This window comes from Emydura macquarii, unplaced genomic scaffold (genome assembly GCF_026122565.2).
Source record: "Emydura macquarii macquarii isolate MOO-44397 ecotype Brisbane River unplaced genomic scaffold, CSIRO-AGI_Emac_v2 contig_499, whole genome shotgun sequence".
Lineage (NCBI taxonomy): Eukaryota > Metazoa > Chordata > Testudines > Chelidae > Emydura > Emydura macquarii.
In genome coordinates this window covers 10701077-10723837 of record NW_027130636.1, presented here as the reverse complement: position 1 = coordinate 10723837, position 22761 = coordinate 10701077, and the positions used below count along the sequence as shown (strand labels likewise).

The following is a 22761-nucleotide window of genomic DNA, read 5'->3' as shown; positions in this document are numbered from 1 at the left end:
CAGAAAATAAAGCAAAATGAAAGAGAGGAAGGGGTAGCCAGTGTATCTATAGTACAGTAAGCTTATCTATGGTGTGCTGACCACACTGGCAAAGTGTAAAAGGCCTAATTAGCGCTCTGCTTATCCTCCCCTTCCTGTTATTCCCTGTCCAGACATAAGCCACCCAAAGTTCTTTCTTCAGGTTTTGAGAGATGAGTTGCTTTTTCTAAGGACCGACAGGAAATAATTTAAGGTGGGGAGGGGGGAAGGTTTCCTGTCCTAGTTACTCCGCATTTCTAAACTTTAAAAACCAAAACAGAAAAGGAATGGCAATTCCCATACTGAATGCAATGGAGCAGATATTCAGCTGCTGCGCATTGGCTGAGCTCCAGTCAAGCTGAGGAGCTGGCCCAGCATGTCACGTTAACAAAGACATCGCTATATGGATGTCATTTCAGCAGGACTCTGAATACGTTTTAAATATATTTACGAATTGAATGATTTTAAGCAGTTAAATGTATTTAAACTTAAATATAATGGATCCCCTTTTAAGATCCCAGTCCTGAAATTGGATTTGCACAGGTGGGGCCCAACTGTAGGATCAGGGCCATAGTTGTTAAATTATAACATTAAGATATTTTCAGTTATAAATCTGTTCTTAAATTCAGCCAGTGATACTTATTTCATAAAGCAAAATAAAATACGTAACAGGAGGGTTTTACATCTGTGGCAGATTATATATTTCTTACCTTGTCCTGAAAAAAGTGTTAATTGTTTAATGTTACTATTTCAAACTTCTATCTATCTCTTTTAAACAGTCTGGTACTTGACCGAGATCTAATGAGATTTTTATTTTGACAGTGAATTTATTGTTCATGGATACATAATAGCATTGGCTTCCACTAGGCTTAGTGCAGCTAGGAGCTGTGTAACCTTTCCTGCAAAGTTCAGTCAATGTACTTCAGTCCAGACCTGCAGTTCTGTGTCCTGCCAATTCTAGACCTCACTGCTATGGTGATTGGCAATCATGCTAAATGTAGCAGTTTAGTATTGTGGACTAGTGTCCACTAGGAATTAGTATAAATCTATTTGTGTGAGATTCCTTTGAATACTGTCTATTACATTTATTTTACACACACACACTCACACACACACACACACTAGTGCTTCAATAAAGTAATTTTGTGGGAAGGCACTGGTACACTTCTTAATTCAGTGCCTTTAAAACAATACTTGGTTTAAAGAGATTCGCTACATTAAGAGTGTATTACAATGATTTTAAGTTTTAAAACTGCAAAAAAGTTCTAAAACATTTTTGGTCAATACTTTAGAAAACTTTCCTCCTTTATAGATGACTAGATATCTATTATAGTGAACACACTGAATACTTTTATCCATGCTATTACAGAAAATAAAATCATGGCAGTGTTCATAGGTATAAATGTGACTAGACCATTTAATACCTGAAGGCAAATTACTTATTTAAAACATTAGTGTGTCTCTGTTTTCTAGGAGAAATGTGCACCTCTTGCTGGAGCAGACATCCTCAGCACCGCTGAAGAGCCCTCTCAGAAAGCACAACAGCTCCCATGGGTTCTGAGGAAGGAGATCACAAATGCTGCAAGCTGTGGAAATTTGGTACATTATACTTCCGCTGATCTGGAGTCTGTCAGGTACAGTACCAGCTGAGTCTCAGCAGTGTTTTGTAGTGATTATCATGTGAAGCAATGAGAATCTTTATCCAGCAGCTTTGCACATACCTGAAGAATTCAAGCAGTTTTCACATATTCTGATTTCTGGTTTGATTTTGCTATCTCTGCCATGCAATAATGGTAGAGAATTACAAAGAAAATTCCCTTTCTTCATGAAGGGAACAAAGAGTATTCTCTCTTCCTCTACACCCCTTCAGCTTGACTGCAAAGCTTTTGCCTTTCCCCAGTTTTGCCCTGCCTGGCTTCCTGCTATGGATTTAAAGTAACAGTCCACATATCTTCACAGTCTTAGATATCAGCATTTCTATTCTGCAATATTGTAATCACAAATCTTTTTACAAAATCTTGAATCTGGGTGTGGTCGTGTGTCGTCGTGTGTCCCGTCCCCCCTCTCCCCCCCCCCAAATCATGAGAAATAATTTTAAAGCAGATTTAAAACAATTTTTTTCTTTGCCTTCTGCTTTTTCAGCCTTGGGATGTGTGTGTGTGTGTGTGTGACATTTTCAAGCTATTTTTGTCCCACCACTAGAACTAGAAACTTTTTTTTAAAATGAAATGTGAGATTCTCGTGTAATCTCATTACTCCAGGAGCTGGGCTTTAAAAAAACGACATTCATGCAACTCGCAATAAAATCAGAAGAGCTAGCAACAATGAAGATTACAAATATATAAGGCAATGTTTACATTCTTGCAGTTTGACTTGGCTCTTAGTGGTTACAGCTTGAAGTGTGGGTGTAGGATGCAAACCACAATGTGGGGTTGTGAGATCGGCAGCAGAAACACCCTTTGGTCCTCAGTATACAAAAGGCTAACTCCAACTTCACTTTCCCCACCTCTGCCATGTGCTCAGGGGAAGAAAGATAGGAAGGGTTCCTGATTTGAGGAGGTGGGGAGAGAAAAGAGAGAGAAGTCAGATGCCCTATGCAAAGGCAGGGCTCTTGAACTCAGATTCTATGAACTGGGTTGATTTCACAGGCTAGAGAAATTTTTGGTTTGGTTGGTTTTGACATGTGGTTATGGAGGTTCTCTTCTGCTGAACAGGCCTTTGAACTGGTGCTGTATGTTTTTGCTGAGTCATCCCAGTAGCATGCTCCCTGTTCCCACTCATCACGACTGAACTGCTCAGACATAGGTTTAAGTTTTTTTCTTTTTGTGACTTGGATACCTTGTCTGGAATTGCAGAGCACAGGAGAAACTGTCCCTGAGTGTGTGTGATGTTCTAGACTCTCTGGAATTAGGTGGGAATTCTAAATATTCAGTGCTTCCATAGCCCCATCCCAAAGCTAGTAGTACATTGCAGAGCGTGGGCTGCTTTCTGGGGCATTAGTTCCACCTGACAAATAAACAGGGCAGGATACTAGGGTGACCAGATTGCAAATGTGAAAAATCAGGACGAAGGTGGGGAGTAATAAGTGCCTATATATGAAAAATCCCTGAATATCAGGACTGTCCCTCTTAAGTCAGGACATCTGGTCACCCTAAAAGAATCCCCATGTAAGTTAGTGTTGACCCAGTCACAGTTTTACACTTTACGCAGTTTTCTCAACACTATGAGGGGATTTAGGAACAACCATTTGCACTGTGTGGGAGGGGCTAGGGCAACTAGCCAGGTGAAACTGCATGGCTCCTGAGCAAGCCATGATTCAGTAAGAGCTATGTGGAGGCTCTGGGCCTCTACCCAAAAGGCCAACATTCTATGCAGAACTTTGAGGCACAGATGGATGTGTAGGGGGAAATGCTTCCCCAATCTTGGGCTAGGCTAGGACTTTCATACAGGACTCTCGGTGCCTGGCGCAGGTGAAAATAAGACACATACTTGGAAAAGATCAATATTTTAAAATGAATATAGAGTTAATGAAAGGAGCCAAGCTGAGAGCGAGAATTGCTGGAATGCCTCAGGAAGCTTTGTCAAACTCTAAACTCCCCCCGCCCCTTATTCCTGAGAAATTCTGAGAAAACTTGTTAGAAGTTTGTAAGCAAACATCCTCAACACTCATTTGACAACATTATTAAATTACTTAGTAAATCGTTTATATTTTTAATAAAGCCATTTACTGCAACTAAAAATATTTTTCTCCTTCAGCTTCCCCCAACGAAACCAAAACTGGTGTGGATTGTTGTCTTAGGGGGAGACTTGGCATAATTCAGTGTTTAATGTCTATAATTTTGACAGATAATTTCTGTTTATTTCTAAGCAGTTTTTAAAATTTTCATCAATTTAAACGTTCATGGTTGTGGGAAGTTATGGGAGGAGGCGTAGACAATTATTGACAGTAGACCTTGAGATTCAAAAAGTTAAAGCTTTGTGCCCATTAAAACATAAATTGTCAACATCATATGTCAAAATATACAAAGTAAATATCCTTAAATCAAGCACCAATAGGTTCTCAGGCAGCATTCTTTCTTCGCCCATCAGTAAATGTCAATTATGGATGGAAATATTTTTTCATCGGTTTGTGTGTGTTTGGTGAAATGGACGTTTACCACCATTGATCAATAAATCTAATCCTTCAAACCTATTTATAGGAATAGAGTATTTTACACTTTCCAAATTCCCCTGCTCACATGTGACAGGCTAAATCTTAAATTAATGACTTTCTGCCTTTAGAAATAGTTTGGGTTTTTTTCCTGGTTCTTAGGACTAGAGAGGCATAAAATAGTGAACTTTCAATTTGTTCCTCAGCATTGCCCATACTCTTATTGGACTATGCAAAATTCCACCTCTCAACATTACCAAAATATTATTGCCTCTTTTGCCAAGTGGTAGCCAATTTTCTGGTCAGTTTCCTGTTTGAAGAAGAAATCAGTGAGTCTAATATTTTCTTAATGGCATTTGTTTATTTACAAACTGTATGCAAGTCCTGTTCCCTTGAACTCAAGACTAAGAGCACAGACAACACCCTCTTACAGAAACCTCAGATCAGGCACTTCTGTCACATCCCCAGAAACAGCTACTTGTGCCTCTTTCTCTTTCCAGGGCCTCAGCTTCACATTTGCCTCTTCCTATCCCAGTCCCTGAGTTTTACATCTGAGAAACTTCTAGTCCAAGGCTGCACAAAGACTGCATTACCTTAAAAAGTTGAGCTTGGGCAGTTTTATGCAGTTGATCTGCAACACAAAGACACTTAGGGTATGCCTACATTGCAGTTAAAACGCTCTGGCTGGCCCATGCCAGCTGACTGAGGCTGAGGGGCTGTTTAATTGTGGTGTGGACGTTTGGGCTCGGGATGGAATCTGGGCTCTAGAACCGTGCAAAGTGGGAGGGTCCTGGAGCTAAACCCTGAATGTCTACACCACAATTTAACATCCCAACAGCCCAAATCCCATGAGCCCGAGTCAGCTGGCATCTAATGTCTGTGTAGACATACTGTGACAGGGCCAGACCTGATGGCTACAGGAGAGTAGTAGAGGGGGTCTATATTAGCCCCAGAATGAACAAATCCCTGTTCCCTGGGTGATCCAGCTGGGGCTACTCTGGGGCACTTAGGCCAATTAGGCCAGCTGAGGCCAATCAAGGAGCTTGCCCCAGCAGTTAAAAGCCTCCCTGTCAGGCAGACAGGGGCAGCTGGAAGGGAGTTAGGAGAAGGAGCAGAGTGAAGTGGAGCGGAGCTGCTACAGGACTTGGAGCAACCACTGCCACATATTACAACCCCAAAGGTACCAGAGACAAGAGGGTGGGTACCTGTCTGGCTACGGCCAGGGACTCAAGGCACAGGCCTGAGGGAGAACCCCTTCCCACTCAGTTCCAGGAAGCAGACTGCGAGCAGTGGGACCAAAGAGAGGTGACCCAGGGAAGGGAGTGAGTCATGGACTTTTGAAGACTACTCCACACAGGGTCCCTGGGTTGGGGCCTGGGGCAGAGGGCGGGACCGGGCCCCCCCTGCTCCCACCCAGGCACGCCATAGTCGTAGCTGAAGAGGGCCCAGTACCCATGAGAGGGCTAAACTGGCAGCCCGCGCCACAATACCCTGAGAGCTTTAGCTGCCAAAGGAGAGTGCTTAACCCACCCAATGCCCTTAATGACTTTCTTGGGGCAATTACTGTTTTGCATTTTTAATTATTTCTATGGGAGTCTTATGCTGGATGCTTATACAGCAGTGACCACTAATGTGCAAACCATCAGCACCTTTTGCCATAATATTTATGGGTGAGCACAAGAAACCACCTCCTAGTATATAAGAAATACTGGTGCTGTAAACATATGAGCAACCAGCCCCAACAAGAACACTTTTGCTACATTGTCTTGTTTACGGTGCACTTGTCTGTGAGCTTTTTATCATAAGAGCAGGTGTTAAATCAACCTTAGCTTACCAAAAACAAAAAAGATGGGATGGGAACTTCAAGAGATCGTAAGAATGGCCAGACCAATAGTCCATTTTGTTGTGCAAAATGAAGCACTCAAGACTGTTTCAAGGGGAAAAGGCAGTATGCCGCATTTATTATCAGAAACTAAATTAATAACTATCTTAAGCCTATGCGCATGCGCGCACACACACCAGGAAACGTTCTGTAGTTATATAGCTACCAGTCCTGATCGTGGCTTGAGGTCGTAGCTTGGGTCCGTTGCTGGAGTTTGTGGCTCGTGGCAGCTGCCTGGCCAGGGAAGCTGGGCACGAGGAGAGTGGGGTCTTTGTCAGGCGTGCACCGACGCTCTTCTTTGATGGTGTGCAGAACGTAACTCTCCCCCAAAGCCTTACAGTCTCACCCAGTCTTTTTATAGGTTTTTGACTTCGTCTGTGTCATGTTGCTTCTCTGTGACCATTGATTGCCGGACAATAGCAGACGTGACTTTCAGCTTGTTCTTGGTGTCTTGATTAAGTTTTTCCTTTGTTTTCTTGGGTGGATTCTTCTTTTGCTTTTTAGGGATGTGTTCACACTCTTCAGCTGTTAGGGTGGACTCCACACTTCATCAGGACAAGCTGGCAGTTTGGGTCTGGTTCACACGTACATACACTCTCCATTCACACCTTGTTCAAATAAGGTTACCTATTCATCTAAAGATTTAGAAAGAGTTTTGTACAAGATGGAATACATTTGGTCAAAATAGGGTTTTACATTTACAATATGGAGTATGGCTGAGAGGAGTTCAAATATTACAGACAGAATTGTGAGATGGTGATTATATATTCTGGGTATGAAGGGTTGGAAACTTTAATAATAATAGCATATAGAGTTTGACACAAATAAGGGTATGAATGAACAAAGCGATGAATGAATCTGTAGGGTTACAATTTTATTCCTACATTATCCCCCTTTTGACCCTTCACCTCACATGTGGTGAATGGGTCACATTTTACTGAAAAAATATTTGTTAGCCAAGAAGGGTGGCCAGCAGAAGGGAGAAAACGTTCATTACAATTTATGTAATTGTTTTAAGGCAATATATTGAGAGACAATATGAGCTTGCGGTTTTAACCTTAAATACATTCTTTTTATCCAGCAACACATTACAATTAACATTACCACTATTAAGGCAAAGAGGATAGCAATGGGATGTAACGTAATTTTTAGAAATGATGACCAGGAGGGGGACCATCCCCCAAAAATGTCATACCAAATGATGTGTCATTATTTGTTTTGCTTGTGCAGTTATTCTTAAAATTTCTGCTCCCTGATGCAATATAGCTATACTGTGGGTCTCTACTTGGGTGCGAGTGGTTGTGGTTATGTGGCTAATTTGCTTATTCCTCTGCATTAATTCGCACAGGGTTGTCCAATTAACGTTACCCCCCATCGTTTTTTTTTGTTTTTGTTTTTATCCCCAATGAAAAATTAAAACGTAGAACGTTACTTGCTTCTAACCCATCGTTTTTTTTTGTTTTTGTTTTTATCCTCATGGGATGGAAAGTAATATGTTAACATTGGAGTTGTTAACATAGTTACATTGCACATACATTGTTGTTCGGAGCACCACAGAGCTGAAGCTGTTTTATTTGCTACCTCTCTTATAGTAGCATATTGAGCCCAAAATGCTCGATTTTACATGTTCCCAAGTATGCCACTGCAAGTTTACTGTATCTATCCCAGTTTGCACTAGTTTAGCAATTTAGTGCTCCTGGCCCTGTACAATAGCACGATGCATTGCTTCTACTGCACCAACCTTGTTTTTTAGTACCTCTAGGTCCACAGAGTTTAGAATTCCTGTTCCTGCTCCTATACCTCCTAGTAAGGTATCTGTTATACCTCGTCGCTGACGAGAGAAGGGGTGTTCTTGTCCTATAGATTTAAACCAAGCCTTAAATAATGGAGAGCTATATTGTGCACATTCTAGATGAGTTAGGGTTAAATTATTCTTAGTCCAATTGACTGAAATGTGCAAGGTTGTGATTAGTGGCACCATTGTACCTCTACGGGAGACTTATTTTAAATAAATGAGGACGAGATACTTCTACAGGTTGAGGACCATTTAAAAAACAATACAGATGTATTTCCTACCAGTATAATCTTATTTACCCATACTGTTATGGTTCGTGTTTCTAAAGATCCTGGTTTAAAGGGTGGAAATGTATGATATCCGGGAGGCACAGGATGACACCCATGGTTGTAATTTGTTATAAATCCAATGGAGTGCTTACTTCAAATACACAATCATGATCACTGGGTGTAATATTTACCCATACTTGTAATGTAATTAACTGAATCGGTCCATGCAGTGTGTTGTTATATACAGGTATTATTTCAATTTAGTTCCACGTGGTGAAATTAAACCACTGGATTCCCCAGTGTGCATTGGTTGGTTTTTATAATGATTAATTTTACTAGTAGCCCCAGAAATGGTGTCCACATCTCTTCTGCTGACATCCACCTAAAGGGAAAGAAAACACTTGTGCTGGAGAAATGTCTTTTGTTAGTAAGTTACCATACCGAGACTGTCCATAAAGGTGTGTGGAGGGCAATCCAAGTATGAATGCTTAGCTTCTTTTTGTTACTGGACACCTTATGAAGTTCAGCTTCTTATGGGGATACCTGAAACATGGTCAATTAAACATTATTTAAGAGAACAATTTTATCTGTGATACATGAACCCATTTGAGTTTTCCATCCTTATCTATACGATATACCAGAGGGCTAAGACGGTCAACAATAGAATAGGGACCTATCCATTAAGATTCTAGGGTGTGATTTCTTTTTCCCAGTTTTAGATACATTACTTGGTCTCCAGCTTCCCATTATGTAGTGTCTGTAGTTTTTTGTTTTTGCTGCTTTTGATTCATGTGTTCAATGGCTTGATTGATTCTGTATTGCAGTATAGTTTTATCCTCCTGTAATTGCTTTAACCACTGGAAATAGTCATTTTGGGTTGCTGTGGAATGGTCTTCAGTGCATATGGAAAAATGCTCAGGATCAATCATTAACTTCATTGGTTGTCCAAAGAGAATTTGGTAGGGCTGGATTTTAGTTCTCAGTCTGTCGCTACTGTGAATGGCCGCGAAGATTAAAGGCAGCTTCTCAGGCCAGTTTTTATCAGTATGGCCCATAACCTTTCTCAATGCTTCTTTAATGGTGCGATTCATTCTTTCCACTTGTCCAGAGGACTGTGGTAGATATAGAATATGGTGCTTTTGGGCGATCCCTAGGGCTTGTAACATCATTGTAAAAACTTCACCCACAAATGCCCCTCCATTATCAGAATCTATGATCTCTGGGATTCCATACCTACACAACACTTCAGTAAAGAGTTTCTTAGCTGTGGTTCTAGCGCTATTATCTCAGGTGGGGAATGCTTCCACCCATCCTGAAAAAGAATCTACAGTAACTAACAAATACTGAAATCCTTCTTTACTTTTAGGCAATTTATCAGTAAAATCTATCTGGATTCTATGCCATGGTCCCAAACGCCGTTGGTGCATCATTGGTTGCCAGTGTGGAGGGCGAGCTTTATCCTTGGCACATTGGACACAATTTTGTACCCATGTCCTTACATCATCCTCCATACCATCCCATTCTACTACTTGCTTTAGCCTCCTCAGAGTTCCTTCTATTCCCTCATTCATGAACTGGTGTGCCACATTAACAAGTTCCTGCCTCTCAGTTTTGCCAGGGGTTCGCCTGCAATCATTACTTTGGTCCTGATGTAACAGTAGAGAATCAGACCATTTCTTCTCAGTCTGTGTCTGACTTCTGGTCACAGCGGTTATGCTGTGCTCTCGAGCAATTGTGTCAGCTTTATTATTCCATATGGACTATGCTCTTTGCTGTGTGCTTTAACATGTCGGGTCTTTAAAAAGTTGGGGTTACTCGTTATCCAAGAATAAATCCACTTCCACTCTTCTACATATGCTATATCTTTTCCATCTGCTCCCTTCCAATTATTTCTTTGCCAATCAAACATCCAATACTGTATGCCTTTTACACAAAAATCACTATCTGCATATATATATTGTTCTAGGAGAATTTTCATACAGTTTTAATACTTGGTATATGGCATGAAGCTCTGCATGTTGTGCCAAGCCATGGTCTAAATACCCTTCAATTACTTCCTCTTCCAAGTTGATGGCTGCATACTTAATACACTGCTTTCCTTTGATTACTGCTGAGCTGCCATCAGTAAACCAAATGTGTTTTTCCTGCCCTATAGTGTCAAGATCCTTAAGCGGGGGTGCTTCTACTAAAGCCATTTTCTGTTCCAATGTAACTTCGGGGCACTCATGCTTAGCCCCTTTTTCAATTAAAGCATGAGTTAATAAATCAGGCTTAGAAATAGTTTCAGCAGTGACCCCCCGATTAACCAGAATAAGAGTCCATTGAGCCATGCGGGTATTAGAGACTTTACCCCCAATTAGTTTGCCCGATACAATGTACTTCAAAGGAGTATGGGTACTCTGAATTGTAATTGGTGCTGTGCCTGTGAGTGGGTCAAAGGACTGAGTTGCCCACACTGCTGCTAAGCATTCACGCTCGCAGGAATCAAAGTTCAACTCTGCACCTTAAAGTTTTCTAGAGTCATATGCCACAGGCACTAGTTTGCCATTTTCATTGCTTTGCAGGAGGGTAGCTGCTAATGCAACTCCATTAGCAGCCAGCCTGATCACAAAGGATTGTGATTCATCAGGGAAGCGTGTTGCAGGGGCTGTTACAGCTTTTTGTTCTGGACCCCATTCCCACTGTGTTTTTCTTTTTCAGTAGCTTCCATAAGGGAAGGGTGACTTCAGCATATTTGTAGATGTGTGGGCGTAAAAAGTTAAATCACCCTAGTAAAACTCGTGGGGAATGTACATCGGTGGGGTGCTGGCATTTCTAACAAGCTTTAACTTTTCTTTGGTCTACTTGTCTCCCTTCCTGCCCGATTACCATGCCCAAATAGTTAACCTGCTTTTGTACTAGCTGTACTTTTCCAAATTAACCTTAAACCCAGTTTCCTCAATCAAAGCTAAAACATTTTCAGTAATAGATTTTACTTGTGCCTCAGTTTCCCCAAATATTAGAATATCATTTACATAGGAGAAAACAAAAGGTCTTTCCTCAGGGTTTAAACAATTTAACATATCCATAACATGCTTGTAGCCAATGGCAGGAGTGTTATGGAATCCTTGTGCTAATCTCTGAAATGTCCATTGTTGTCCCTTTAAATGTGAAGGCAAAACGATCCTGGGAGTCCTCATGTAATGGAATAGCAAAGAAGCAATTGGCTAAGTCAATAACAGAAAAATATTTAGCAGTAGCTTGCACTTTTTGGATTACTTGTGTCATATCTGACACTATTGGAGTCATTGGGATTGTCCCCTTATTAATTCTACGGTAATCTATAGTGAGGCACCAGGAAACCCTGTCTGCCTTCAGTACTGGTCATATGGGTGAGTTAAATTGTGAATTTGTTTTTCTTATTACCCCGTTTCCCTAATTCACTAATAGTTTGAGCCAATTGTATTTCTGCCTCTCGAGGAAAGGGTACTGTTTCTGTGGAGGAACCATTTCACCCACAATCTTGACACATGCATTAATTTTTCCACAGTCTGTTTTTTTCTTAATCCAGACTGTGGGAAATTTCTTGCGCCACTCCTCAGCTTCCTCTGCAGAGAGTGCAGCAATTGACTTCCCACCCCCTTTTGTAAATAGAAGGGTGGTGCTTATTTTACCCTCATGGAGTTTAGGAATGTCCAATTCCCACAATACTCCCCCAGGGAGATCGATTATGATACAATTTTTTGAAAGCCAATCTATTCCTAAAATCATTTATTAGTCATTTCAACAGTTTCTATAAAACTGCATCTGGTCATCAGTCCTTGGACTAGAATGGGAACATCAGACCATTCCCACCCTTTGCTAGCTTGTCCTTGGAATGATTGGATATGTGTGGCCCCTTTTCTCTGGCCAGAAGAAGGCGGGTGTTTTATCAATGATACTGCGGCTCCAGTATCTAAAAGAGCCATTTGGGGAGCGTTATTTACCTGCTGGATGTACACATAAGGTCTTCCTCCAAAGTCCCAAGAAATTTTACTAATGAACCTCCTAGTTTTTGCTCCCTTGGGTGGAGGTTCTACTTCCAGCGGGCTTCCCTAGACAGTAGGGGGATAAGGGAGAGGATTAGTGAAAGGGGAAGGGGGACAAGGAGTGATGGGGGTTACGCTAGCAACTCCTGTCTGATTTATTTGGAGCTTCTGTACTTCTTGCAGTATATTTTGGGTTGATACTCCATTCCATTTATTTCTATCCCTCCCAACTTCATTAAAGTTTTCCAGGCTAGCCGCCGAATTTCACGAAGGTCAGTGTCTATAGGATTTTCATTGTTGGCCACCGTAACGTTGTTACTAGCTATTCGCATTTTCTGTGAGTCAGGGTATGAACGTCCCCCTCTGCCCTGAGCTCATCCTCTTGTATAGCCCTCTCTTTGGTTTATTACCCCTTTCATGCCACTTTCATTAGAATATGTAATGGGGGTTAGTGAGGCAACAAATGGGGTTCTCTCCCTCTTAACAGTAGTTACTGGAGAGGGTCCTGTGTGTAAGGTAATCTGCTGAATTAACCCCCTCACATCCTCTAGTGTGGCAGGATGCCCCTCTTGCCATACTCCCAGTCAACTGGAATAATATGGGAGGAGAGAGGCAGCACAGTCTCTCAGGGACGTCACTGTGAAGTTTATATCGGAGATGTTTCTGCCTCTGGGCTTACAGGGGTTAATCCTGAAATTACCCAGGCTAGCGCCCATCGCACTAGGTAGGTTTCTGGGTCCTCATTTGGCTCCTGGCTCATGAGGGAGGCTTGGGCAACTAAGTGCCTCCGTCCCATCTGTTCCCCCTAATTGTGACAACAAAGTAACCACATTTCTTTCTCCACTTGTGGTTAATCGTTCTACTATTCCCCTCAATTTTGGGGCTGCACAGATACATAGTAATCTACGAAATTCAGAAACAAGTAGACTTTCCCGAGCTGCTGTTAAAAGAGCTTGTAAGTGCCACTGGGATAAATTATCTTTTTTTAACGGTCTTAGCCATTGCTTGCAACCCTGCAGAGGTCACAGGGGAGGTGGTGACTGTGGTTGTGGGCTCCCCGTCCCTCACTGGTGGGTTAGTTACAGTGGTTCTTATAACAGCTGCCACTCACGCTGGTTCTACAGTCCCTGGCATGACTCCTTTCTCCCCATCATCATTCCAATCATAGAAGTCATCCTCTGCTAGGGGCTCTGGTATTGTTCCATCGGGTAGCAAAACCCAATTTACATTTCAGCTGCTTGATAATAGATTCATAGCGGTTATGATCTCCTGGGGATTTCCCTTGTTCTAAAGTTAGTTTCTTTATCATTTTTTGTAAGATTTGATTTTCTTTTTCCAAATGCTCATTTTCCTTTGCAAGGTTATTTTTCTCTGTTTCTTGAATTCTGGATTCTCTCAACATATCTTTAAGAATTTCCAACTGGTTCTGTAAGCCTGCAGCCTAGGCTTTCCATTTTTCAGTTTCCTGACCAGGTTTCTGGACTTGGTTTTGGAGGGAAGCAATATTTTCCTGACAATCAGTCAGGTGAATGTAGGCATTATTACAGGCTTCCCATAAAAGCCATATTGCTGCTGCATCCTTTTTTGTGGGACTTGTGAGTTTATATACTAAGAGGTATTTAGCCAATTTGTCCTCCAGATCAGCTATAGTACGGACATCAGACAAAACTTGCTGAGTCCATGGACTGTGTCTGAATTTTTCTAAAGTGGCGTGAAATAGGGTTGTTTCTTTTACAAAGTTTAATTTCTGGATCTCTTCTTTAGAAGAGTCTTTAGGGGCTTGCCTATGCTTAAACATAGTGCTATTATCAAATATAACGCTCTCATTAGAACCGGGATCCTAAACCTGGTCCTAAATCCGGCTATTCTACAACCGGTGGTGTGCAAACCAATATTTTATGTGGCGTTTCACAACTTCTTGCCTAGTGGCAATAATTTTCTCAATAAAGCCAGTATTCTAAACCAGGCTTTAATTCCGGCTATCCCTACAACCGGTGGTGGCACACCAAGTATCAAGTGCTTGTCTTATATTTTTAATAACTGCAACGATACTCCACTCACTCTCAATCTCTTATTTTTCCTCCCGTCGCATTCTCCACCACTAATGTTGTGCAAAATGAAGCACTCGGGACTGTTTCAAGAGGAAAAGGCAGTATGCTGCATTTATTTTCAGAAACTAAATTAATAACTATCTTAAGCCTATGCGCGTGCACACGCACACCAGGAAACGTTCCGTAGTTATATAGCTACCAGTCCTGATCGTGGCTTGAGGTTGTAGCTTGGGTCCATTGCTGGAGTTCATGGCTCATGGCAGCTACCTGGCCAGGGAAGCTGGGCACGAGGAGAGCAGGGTCTTTGTCGGGCGCGCACCGACACTCTTCTTTGATGGTGTGCAGAACATTACTCTCCCCCAAAGCCTTGCAATCTCACCCAGTCTTTTTATAGGTTTTTGACTTCGGCTGTGTTGCCTTGCTTCTCTGTGACCATTGATTGCCGGACAATAGCAGACGTGACTTTCAGCTCGTTCTTGGTGTCTTGATTAAGTTTTTCCTTTGTTTTCTTGGGTGGATTCTTCTTTTGCTTTTTAGGGATGTGTTCGCACTCTTCAGCTGTTAGGGTGAACTCCACACTTCATCAGGACAAGCTGGCAGTTTGGGTCTTGGTAGCCCAGATCCTGTCTTCTGACAGTGGCCAATGCCAGGTGCTTCAGAGGGAATGAACAAAACAGGGTAATCATCAAGTGATCCATCCCTTGTCGCCCATTCCGAACTTCTGGCAAACAGAGGATAGGAACACTTCAGAGCATGTTTTTGCACCCCTATCCTCCATGAACTTATCTAGTTCTTTTCGGAACCCTGTTATAATCTTGGCCTTCACAACATCCTCTGGCAAACAGTTCCACAGGTTGACTGTGCATTGTGTGAAGAAATACTTCCTTTTGGAAGATCTGGAATTCAGTTCAGATAAACATCCAAAAGTTCAGACCTTAAAGGTCTGGGTCAGTCCCTATGGCTCTTTTCTTATGCAGTCCCCATTCCCACAACAAGCTCTGTGATAGAGCACACCCATACACACACCCTTTTCACTCTACCTGCTCATGATTTCTTGGGTGGAGCCTGGTCAGCCTCTCTCCATTCACAGAGGGGATATGAAATAGCCGCTGGTAGTGAGAACTTCCTCACTTCGTCCCATCGATACTGCTCTATTCTCACCTGAAAGATCCATCCCCAGGGATGAGACAAGGTTATTTGTTCTCAGTCCTCCTTCACTTCTCATCTTTCCTGAGACTATCAAGAGCACCAGTTGTGGTGGGGTTATTGTGGACAGTTCACATCACACAAGCCACCAGCTTTCAGTTGGTGATGAAACATGACTCGGTGACTAAATCACTTTAGCTATAAGGGCTTGTTTACACTTGGAAATTTACCAAAACAGCTATTCCAAGATAATAATTCCAGAATAGCTATTTGGTAAATTTTCAAGTGTAGACAAGTACCCCTTGCCTTTGAAGTTTATCATCCTATGTGGAATTTCCAGAAAGCTAGCTAATCCTATACATAGAATGGAAATAAAAAGAACTATTAGAGTTGACCTGAATCTCTGATCCTATTATAACTATACAAGCGACAACTAGCTCAAGGGACATTAGAAACCTTGCTTCTTACTTTCTCCCCAGTCCCACAAAACAGCCAACACTTAATGCACCTATTGTGCATAACAAACAGCATAAAACAAAGACAAAGTTTTCCACCACCGTCTGCTCAAGATATGTTGACATATAGGAGTGGCAAAGAGGAAGGTGAAAACAGATGAAAATCCCAGGTGAATGGCCCTTCTGGAGGGTTTTTAATCTTCTTGCACCTGTTTTAAGGCACTGAAGTGTGATAGTGACAGGGTGTAGAAAGAAATGTAGCAACCTGGGCAACAGGATGTGGGTGGAGGCAGAAATCCCATGGTAGAGACTTTGCATCATGTTTCATATTGTTGATGTAGAAGTTGCCGTAATGTTGCAGTAGGTAAACATAAAGTTATTTAAAGTAAGTACTCAGGACTGGGGTGTTAGTGGAAAAGGCACAGCATTTATTGTGTTAATGGCACAAGAATTCAGCTCAGTCTGACTCTGCTCAGGCTTCTGAAAACATCTAGTTTCCAAACATTACTCTGAGGTTAAACACAGACATTAGTATAGTCACTTCACTCTACATAATCTTATCTGCATGGTCACTTCCATATTTGCCAGATATCTGACCTTACAGAAAGCTGAGTTCTAAACATTCAAAAGCAATAGGCAAAAAATGAAAGTTAGTTTACAGTTATGCAAGTGATTGTCCAGTCAGCACTTTGTCTAAGAATAAAGGACAAAATATCAAATATCTGAGAGCTGTACAGCATTGGTATGAATAAAAGGAAGAGAAAAATAAATATTATCTCTACCACAAAAGGCCACAGAATTACACTGGTTAAAAGGAAGAGGCATGGGTAGAAACCACACATTTGGTAGTAAGATTTCTATGTAGTCATGGTTTTTTAATTAGGTAGTTTGGATGTTCCAAATTAAAAAGAATGTGGATTTAAACCTATCTCTGAGCTTGGGATTCATGTCTGCCCATAGCTTCTTATGTCCTCTGGGTCTGCTATAATTTCTGTTCTGATTACCACAGTTTCTCAGCCACATGGCCAAATTCCAAGATGAGTAGAATTGGTCTGAAATGAAGTGGTAGGTTTTTTTGTTTTGTTTTGTTTTTTGTAGCAGTTGTAAAAGACTTGTGAACAGCTTTATTCAGAGTTTAGGTTCTTATGTGACAGGTGTCTTAGATACTAACACAGCAGAATAATTTCATAAAAGAAAGGAGAAAGCTACATCTTGTCACTTTTACCTATCCATTGTCTCTTACCCAAGATGACTGAGAATGGAATAAGGGAGGATGCTTTTTGATTTTGTTGTCCAGCTGTTAATTGTACCTTCCTGCAACGGTTCAGATAATTCTTCTTCAAGTGCTAGCTCATGTCCATCCCCTGCTAGGTGTGTGCGTGCGCACAAGTACTGGTGCCAGAGATTTTCCCCTCACTGGTATCCGTAGGGCTGGCTCTAGCACCCTCTGCAGTGGTGCGCATATGTGCGAGTTTATTGGATGCTACTGGCCCCCCTCCCTCTCAGTTCCTTCTTACCATCTATTATGGTGCTAGAATGTCCTTGCCTGGGTAAGCACTTACAGGGTTTTCCTTGTATTAGTAGTGTGTATTGTTATTAACGAGTTCCATTAGTTAGTTTTAGTAGTTAAGTGTTCTCCGTTCATGGGCTGAGCCATGAACATCAAACCAGCGCATCCTATAAAAAGCCTGTGCCTGTGAACGAGCCTCATCAGAGCTGCCTGAAGTGCCGGGATGAGGCCTACATTGAGGACAAGTGCAGGAACTTTAGAACCCACATAAAGAAAGACTGACATATCAGGGTAAGATGACTGCTGATGGAGTCAGCCCTCAGACTGAGCTGCTCAGACTCAGCACCTAGTACGTTGGTGTCAACCCAAAGTGTTCCCCCAGCACCAAGTTTGTCCCAGCACCGATCACCATCACTGGTGCCAAAGAAGCAGCACAAAAAGATGCTGCAGTCATCAGGCCTATTGGTGGAGGTCCAGCAGTCCATCCAGGACCTCCCCTTTGATGGCACAGCCCTTTTCTCTGACCAGACAGACGCCCAGACTACATGGCCTTAAGGACTCTAGGGCCACTCTCCACTCCTTGGGGTTGTATACTCCTCCGGCATCTACGAAGCACTTTAGACCCCAATAGCAACAGTGGTTCACAATCCAGACAAGGAATGAGACCTATAGGAAGAGAAACAAAAACTTTAAACACTGTTAGTGCCAACCTTACACTGCACCCCAGCCAACTTCAAGCCTCTACCCATCAAGTGGCAGACAGACCTTTTGAGGGTGTGCCCAGGGGTGACCTAACAGTCTCACAGCAGGATCCAACCCCATCTTTCGTTTTGAACTGACTTTCCCCCTTCCTCTCTGCATAATGGAACTGCACCACCTCAACAAGTACCTCAAGAAATTGAGGTTCCATCTGGTTTCCCTAGCCTCTATTATCCTCTCCTAGGATCCGGGAGACTGTTACACCGCCCTCAACTTAAAGGCCATGTATTTCCATATTCCAGGGACAAAGGTGCTTCCTGTGTTTTGCAGTGGGGGACAGCCACTACCAATTTGCAGCCCTTCCCTTTGACTTATCAACCGCACTGAGAGTCTTTACAGAATGCCTGGTAGGTGGTGGTGGCCTGCCTCAGGCATCAAGAGATACAGATCTATCCTTACCTTGATGACTGGCTCATCATAGGATGCTCAGGGGCTCAGGTCCAGCACAATATTGTGGTACTGTGAGCAACCTGCCTAAACCTGGTAAAGGAGCAGAAATCCATGTTGGTACCAGTGCAAAGGATAGAATTTATCGGAGCAGTCCTTGACTCTATCCAGACCAGAGCATTTCTGCCTCAAGCCACATACCAAGTCTTGACAAACCTGATCCTTCAGGTCACTGCCCACCCCCTCATTACAGTGAGGGTTTGTCTCCGTTTACAGGGTCACATGGTGGCATGCAACTATGTGGTCCAACATATGAGGCTGTATCTCAGACTCCTTGAAATGTGGCTTGCATCAGTCTATTCCCCAGCGAGACACAGTTTGGACATGGTCCTCATAATCCTGCCACAGGTACTTATCTCTTTGGCTTGGTGGACAATCCCTGGGCACGTGGCAGAAGGGCTTCCCTTTGTAGCCCCACACCTGTAGAGATATGATTGTGGAAGATTGTGTACTCTAGCATGGGACAGTGTTGTGTGAACAGGGAGATGTGCCCTACATCAGATCTAAAATGGCTGCTCCCAGCTATATAACTGGGAATCACTCCTGTCTATTAAAGTTCTATTTCTTACTCATTCAATAGTGTGGTCTTTAATGAACCCTCAAGATCGTTAAAACCCCCATCACTTACCTGGGTTGGGGAGCCCACCTCTGCCCACTCAAGACCCCAGGCCTTTGGTCCCAGAAGTAGCTAAGGTTATACATAAACATCAGGGAGCTCAGGGTAATCCACATGGCACGTGAGGTGTTCCTTTCCCAGATGTTGGGAAAGGTGGTGTGAGTGCTGATGGACAACATGGTGGCAATGCATTATGTTAACAAGCAAGGAGGAGCAAGATCTGTGTTTAAAAACTCTCAGCCTGTGAAAAGTTCCAGAAGGGTAGCCATGTTAGTCTGTATATAGCAAAACAATGAGAGTCCTGTAGCACCTTAAAGACTAACAAATTTCATAAGCTTTCGTGAGCTGCAACCCACTTCGTCAGATGCATGAAATGGAAATCACAGATAGGAGGTATATACACACATCCAAGGGTAAGAAACAACAGTGGGGAAGGCAAGTGCTAACAAAGTAAATTCAGTTAGGGTAGATGAGGCCTATTCACAACCATTGATTAGAAGGTGAGAATGTGTGAACAGTGACAATTACTTCTTGTAATGAGATAACCATTCCAAGTCCCTATTCAGACCCAGTCTGATTGTGTCAAGTTTGCATATGAGTTCCAGCTCTGCAGTTTCTCACTGAAGTCTGTTTTTGAAGTTTTTCTGTAAAAGTATGGCAACTTTCAAGTCAGCTACAGAGTGTCTCAGGCTGTGGAACTTCTGTACAGGGTGCAAAATCCACCTCGAAGCTTCCCACCTCCTGGTGGTCAAGAAAACGTTAGCAGATCAGCTCAGCAGGTCTTTCTCCTCTCACCACAAGTGGTCCCTGTATCTGGAAGTGCCAAGAACGATCTTCCAGAAATGGGGGACTCCCTGAATGGACTTGTTCACGACAAAACACAACAGGAAATGCCACCGCTTCTGCTCCCTGTGAGGACATGACATCAGCTCTCTGCCCAACACTTTTCTCCTTTGGTGTTTTGGAGATCTTATGTACACCTTCCCTCCAATTCCTATTGTCCACAGAGTCCTCATAAAGATCAAGAGAGACAAGGGGCAGGTTATAATGATCACACCAGCATGGCCTCACCAACACTGGTTTGGCATTCTTCTGGATCTAGCTTTGGCAGCCCCTTGGACACTCCCAGTCTGTCTGGACTTGATCTCACAGAATCACTGCCATATGCTGTACCTGGACCTTGCCTCCTTGCACCTGACAGTGTGGATGCTGCATAGTTAAGCCAGGAGGAGCGAGCCTGTTCCATCTAAGTTCAGAGAGTCTTACTGGAGAGCAGGAAACCTTCTAGGATTACTTACCTGGCAAAATGGACACTTTCTTTGCTGAGTGAGGGAACATAATAGCACCCTGTCTCAAGCACCACTACCATTTATTTTGCAATATTTACTCCACCTGAAACAGCAGGGCCTGGCACTGTCGTCAACCAGAATACTCATAGCGACCATCTCAGTTTTCCACCTGCACATCCAGGGCAGTTCAATTTTCTCTCATCACATGACATTCAGATTCCTAAAGGGCCTGTAAAAGCTATTCCTGCAGAGCAGAGATCCAGTCCCTTCCTGGGACCTAAATTTGGTCATGTCCAGATTCACTGGGCCTTCCTTTGAGCCCAAGGCATCCTGTCCCGCTTTCACTTGTCTTGGAAGGTTACCTTCCTGGTGGCAATTACGTCATTGAGGCGTGTCTCAGAAATCAAGGCCCTAACCTTGGAGCCTCCCTATACTGTATTCTACAAGGATAAGGTCCAACTGTAACCTCACCCTGTGTTTTTACCAAAGGTAGTATCGCATTTTCATATCAATCAGGGCATCTTCCTTCCAGTGTTCTTCCCCAAGCTACATGTCTCTAGTGAGGAAAGACATCTACATTCATTGGATGTTAGGCAAGCGTTGGCTTTCTATATAGAGAGAACTAAAACCTTCTGGAGTAAACACAGCTCTGCATGGCAGTGACCAAGAGAATGAAAGGTCTGCCAGTCTTCATTGTAGAGAATTTCTTCTTGGATTACCTCCTGCATCCATAAATGTTACGAGCAGGCAAAGGTCACACCTCCTGCCACTCTAACAGCCCATTTGATGGGAGCTCAGGCCTCTTCAACAGTCGTCTTAACCCAATTCAGGACACGTGCAGGGCCACAACTTGGTCCTTGGTACATACCTTCATCCATTATGCAATCATACAGCAAGCACAGAACGATGCAGGCTTTTCACAGGTATTGAAATTGGCACATCCATGAACTCTTGGCCCACTTTCAGAGTTACTGCTTGTGAGTCACCTGGCATGAAATGAACATGAGCAAGCACTCAAAGAAGAAAAGATGGTTACTAACCTTCCATAATTGTTGTTCTTCAACAACTGGCGCATACACATGACACTGCAGAGGGTGCTAGAGCAAGCTCTACAGATATCACTGCAAGGAAAATCTCTGGCATAGGTGTATGTGGTGTGCACAAACACCTGTCATGGAATGGACATGAGCAACACATCTTGAAGAACAACAGTTACAGATGGTTAGTAACCATCTTTTACTAGGTTTGAGCCCCCATAGGTGACATGTCTCTACACTTAAAGTGCCAGCTACCGGTTTATCTCATTAAGTACCTGTTAAGAGGGTGGAGAGATGGAGCTCTACATTTTTTTTGTTGATGTAGGACCATTACCTTCCCTTCATGGGGGAAGAGGGAATCAACATGGGGTCAAGAAGTGCTAGGCATCAGATGGAATCAATCAGGATCTGATAAAAAGAAGTCAGGCTTTATCGTCTTGTAAAATAGAACAGGGGTGCAACCCCATAAACCCCACAGATGGCTGGGATACTTTCCAGAAGTCATTCATGTGGAGATAATTGCACACAAGCTGCCCAGAAAGGACCATACTAACATGGCTGCTTGTAGCTGCTCCTGACTCCCTGCAGGGAGCGCTAGGAGGGGCAATACCATAAAGTAACGTTAGCTTAGTGAGCTTTATTTTAAACTGGTATTTCCCATGAGATTACAAAGGGACAGTACAGGAAGGCACTCTTCCCACTTCTGCACGTCGGGGGAGCTTTTTCTACCCTATTTTGCTCTCCACCATGTCACACAGCCTATGTGCTCATAGTTACTGGGTCAGATCCTGAAGTCCTGCCATAGGAAAAACTCCCATCAAACCCTCTGCTTGATAATTTGGAATTCTGGCTGCCCACCCACTTTTGAGAATTATTTGTGAATGCAGTGGAATATTGTGAAACTGCAAAATGAGCTGTCTTGGAAAATTTCTAGAAATTTGCAAAACTGTCCCTTTTTGCCTTACTGTCGCTAGCAGTGATAACACTACATGACTGCTTAGTGTTATACTATGTTTAAAATAGGACTATGCAGACCAGAGAACATTGTTTTAAAATGTTTTTAAATCCATTTTTATTGGTATAAATGTACTGGTTTTTTGGCCCCCCCCCAAAAAACCCCAACCAAACCCAACCGTTCCCTCCCATCCCCCAATAAATGTAACTGTTATTCCCATCAGTTCATTTTCTTTCTTCTCTGTTCCCAACAAGCTATATTGGCATGCAAGTCTTCTGCAGATATGGCATTAGATCCATACTTTTTCTTTTAGTATGGAATAACCACACGGAAGCTTGTTTTCAAAGAGAGAGAGAAAATAAGATTAAACAGGAG

General features: G+C 42.7%; 1 protein-coding gene across 1 annotated transcript in view; it reads left to right on the top strand.

Annotated features, from left to right (window-relative positions):
* Positions 1-1554: 1554 nt before the first annotated feature.
* Positions 1555-22761, top strand: part of PIK3CB (phosphatidylinositol-4,5-bisphosphate 3-kinase catalytic subunit beta) — a 317999-nt gene continuing 296792 nt past the window's right edge. The window contains exon 1 of the mRNA XM_067538936.1: positions 1555-1652. The gene's annotated coding sequence lies outside the window, so the exon portion shown is untranslated. The remainder of the gene's footprint in view (positions 1653-22761) is intronic.